The following is a 4,771-nucleotide window of genomic DNA, read 5'->3' as shown; positions in this document are numbered from 1 at the left end:
ACGTAAACTTACATCCTGAAAACGTGAACTTACATCCTCAAAACGTGAACTTACTTCCTGAATACGTGAACTTACTTCTATCACGAAGTGGAACGGAGAAACGCAGGCGTAGAGGTAATTTGCATAGACTTGGTTTAAGTCAGTGGGGAAGGCAGAGGCGTAGTCATACAGTCCAGGAAACGGTAACAAAAGGCAAAAGCAGGGGTAAAGCAAACTCGGCGTCAAGGGGCAGAAACAGGTCGATAATCACAACAGGCAGGAATGGAGTCTTGGTCAGGACAAAGGTAAGGAGACAGGGTAGGAAGCAGGAATAATAATAATAATGGCAGAATACAGGTACTGGAAAACGGTGACGACAAGACAAGGACGTGACAGAGAGTGGAGGCTTAAGAACACAGGGAGCAATCAGCAGCAGCTGGGGGCGGGACTAACGAGACACAGGTGGGAACAATTATTACTCAGAGAAGGGGAAGTAAGACTAGCACAGACACAGAAGGGAGCGGATTTCACAATAAAACCGGAAACACAAGGAGGAACAAGTAGACTCATGACAACTTCCTGAATACGTGAACTTACTTCCTGAATACATAAACGTACTTCCTGAATACGTGAACGTACTTCCTGAATACGTGAACGTACTTCCTCAATACGTGGACTTACTTCCTGAATACGTGAACTTACTTCCTCATACGTGAACTTACTTCCTCAATACGTGAACGTACTTCCTCAATACGTGAACTTACTTCCTCAATACGTGAACGTACTTCCTCAATACGTGAACTTACTTCCTCAATACGTGAACGTACTTCCTCAATACGTGAACTTACTTCCTCAATACGTGAACTTACTTCCTCAATACATGAACGTACTTGCTCAATACGTGAACGTACTTCCCTGATTCAACATACTTCCTGAATACGTGAATGTACTTCCTGAATACGTGAACTCACTTCCTGAATACATGAATGTACTTCCTCAATACGTGAGCTAACTTCCTCAATACGTGAACTTACTTCCTCAATACGTGAACTTTCTTCCTGAATACATGAACTTACTTCCTGAATACTTGAATGTACTTCCTCAATACGTGAACTTACTTCCTGAATACATGAACGTACTTCCTGAATACGTGAACTTACTTCCTGAATACGTTAACTTTCTTCCTGAATACATGAACGTACTTTCTGAATACATGAACGTACTTCCTGAATACGTGAACTTACTTCCTGAATACATGAACGTACTTCCTGAATACATGAACTTACTCCCTCAATACGTGAACTTACTTCCTGAATACATGTACGTACTTCCTGAATACATGAACGTACTTCCTGAATACATGAACTTACTTCCTCAATACGTTAACTTTCTTCCTGAATACATGAACCTACTTCCTGAATACGTGAACTTACTTCCTGAATACGTGAACTTACTTCCTGAATACATGAACCTACTTCCTGAATACGTGAACTTACTTCCTCAATACGTTAACTTTCTTCCTGAATACGTGAACCTACTTCCTGAATACGTGAACTTACTTCCTCAATACGTTAACTTTCTTCCTGAATACATGAACTTACTTCCTGAATACGTGAACGTTCTTCCCTGCTTCAACATACTTCCTGAATACATGAACGTACTTCCTGAATACGTGAACGTACTTCCCTGCTTCAACATACTTCCTCAATATGTGAACGTACTTCCCTGCTTCAACATACTTCCTGAATACGTGAACGTACTTCCCTGCTTCAACGTACTTCCCCGTATCATTACCTATTTTTTTGGAATTAATAATAATCCAAACTCTTCAAAGTCTGGTGCGACTATTGCGCTGCGACAGTGAAACAAGTCCAAACGTTCTAAGTAGGACGAGGACGAGGCAGGTTTGGCTGCTGATGAAACGCTCGTCCGTCCTCAGTCTTTATCCTTCAAAGAGACACATCTGTGGGAGACATGTTGGATGTTTGTCAGCGTGGAGGTGTTTGTCGACAACAGTCGCTTCATCTCCGTCTCACTTGAGTTTCGTTATCAAAGAGGATATAAATGGTTTTCTTTGGTCTGTTTTTCTCCTTCAATCTTCCATCAGAGTAATGAGTCTCTCTCTCTCTCTCTCTCTCTTTCTCTCCATCTCTCTCTCTCTCTCTCTCTCTCTCTCTCTCTCTCCATCCATCAACGGCTCTGACGCAGGACGACACGAAGTGTCTTAAACAAGAGATGATTGAACTTTGTTTCCTGTTTGTTTCTTATCTTTAAGCCTTAAAGTCTGATCTTGAATCTGTTTTTAGTGATTCATTGATTCAATCATTTATGTATTCAAGTGTTTTTGAAAAGTAATTTAATAAAAGTATAAGAATATTTTCAAAATGACTGATGTTTTTTAAACATTTGCGAGACGATCATGTGACACGTCAAGGTTTGATCAGTATCTCTGTGCTCTGTTGGTTTGGTCTGGAGACTCTATTATACCAACATTTATATATTGAATTGAAAAAAAATCATTTTTTAATTTGATTTCAGCATGAAAATTCCATTTCAAGGTACTTCTTGAATACGTAAACGTACTTCCTGAATACGTGAATGTACTTACTGAATACGTGAACGTACTTACTGAATATGTGAACCTACTTCCTGAATAAGTAAAGGTACTTCCTGAATACGTGACCTTACTTCCTCAATACGTTAACTTTCTTCCCAAGTACATGAACTTACTTCCTGAATACGTGAACGTACTTTCTGAACAAGTAAAGGTACTTACTGAATACGTGAACGTACTTACTGAATACGTGAACGTACTTACTGAATACGTGAACTTACTTCCTGAATACATGAACGTACTTCCTGAATACGTGACCTTACTTCCTCAATACGTTAAATTTCTTCCTGAATACATGAACTTACTTCCTGAATACATGAACGTACTTCCTGAATACGTGACATTACTTCCTCAATACGTTAACTTTCTCCCTCAATACGTGAACGTACTTCCTCAATACGTGAACTTACTTCCTCAATACGTGAACTTACTTCCTGAATACATGAACGTACTTCCTGAATATGTGAACTTACTCCCTCAATACGTGATCTTACTTCCTCAATACGTTAACTTTCTTCCCGAATACATGAACTTACTTCCTGAATACGTGAACGTACTTTCTGAACAAGTAAAGGTACTTACTGAATACGTGAACGTACTTACTGAATACGTGAACGTACTTCCTGAATACGTGACCTTACTTCCTCAATACGTTAACTTTCTTCCTGAATACATGAACTTACTTCCTGAATACATGAACGTACTTCCTGAATACGTGAAAGTTCTTCCTGAATACGTGAACGTAGTTCCTGAATAAGTAAAGGTACTTCCTGAATACGTGAATGTACTTCCTGAATACGTGAAAGTACTTCCTGAATACATGAAAGTACTTACTGAATGTGTGAACGTACTTACTGAATACGTGAACGTACTTCCTGAATACGTGAAAGTTCTTCCTGAATACGTGAACGTAGTTCCTGAATAAGTAAAGGTACTTCCTGAATATGTGAATGTACTTCCTGAATACATGAATGTACTTCCTGAATACGTGAAAGTACTTCCTGAATACATGAAAGTACTTACTGAATGTGTGAACGTACTTACTGAATACGTGAACGTACTTCCTGAATACGTGAAAGTTCTTCCTGAATACGTGAACGTAGTTCCTGAATAAGTAAAAGTACTTCCTGAATACGTGAATGTACTTCCTGAATACATGAATGTACTTCCTGAATACGTGAAAGTACTTCCTGAATACATGAAAGTACTTACTGAATGTGTGAACGTACTTACTGAATACGTGAACGTACTTCCTGAATACGTGATCGTACTTCCTGAATACATGGTCTTACTTCCTGAATATGTGAATGTACTTCTTGAATACGCGGACATACTTCCTGAATACATGATCGTACTTCCTGAATACATGAAGAAATCCATTTCTTTATATTTTAAATGTACTTTATTTAACATCTTTGTCAATATTTTTTATTTTATGTTGGAAACAATTGTATAAATGTTGTTTAATATATATATATATATATATAAATATTAAACTTTAAAAACATTTAAATTAGTTTAAAATCGAGGTTTAAACATTTTGATGAAATAAAACATCAAATAAATGCTTTATATTTGAGTATCTTTGTTCATTCATTTAAAACTAAGTACATTTGAAATATATTTGAAGAAACATCAAACAAAATGCGTTTAAATATATATATTTATTTGTCAACATCATTGATATTCAGGAGAAGAAAGAAAATACATGTGTAGTACATGTTTCTACAGATATTAACATATAAAATAAGTAATATTCTGATAAAAACATCATTGTTTGTTTGTGACTCAACATGAAGCAACAAATGAAGTTGAACTTCTTCTCCTCCCTCGACGATCGTCCTACTTCACTTCCTTCTCTCCTTCTTCTCTCCTTCACTTCCTTCTCTCGTTCTTCTCCTCCTCTGTCCCACTTCCACACCTGGTTGTCTCCTCACTCCTGCTCGTCCTGATGGAAACTCTGATTTCCTCTCAACGGTGACGATCTCCTCGAAGAGTCACGTGACCTGCAGATGATTGACAGGTGACCTGGTTGATGAGTTCAGCTCAATGAAAGTGGGTTGTTGGTTCGACTCCAGCTTGACGACCTAGAATAGATACTTTATTCATCTCAGAGAAACTCACGCTTTCTGACCTGCAGCCTTTCTGTGTGAAGAGTCAACGTGTGTGTGTGTTTGT

Source organism: Callionymus lyra, chromosome 1, assembly GCF_982586985.1.
Source record: "Callionymus lyra chromosome 1, fCalLyr1.hap1.1, whole genome shotgun sequence".
In the NCBI taxonomy this organism is placed as follows: domain Eukaryota; kingdom Metazoa; phylum Chordata; class Actinopteri; order Syngnathiformes; family Callionymidae; genus Callionymus; species Callionymus lyra.
Note: the sequence above shows the minus strand (reverse complement) of the source record.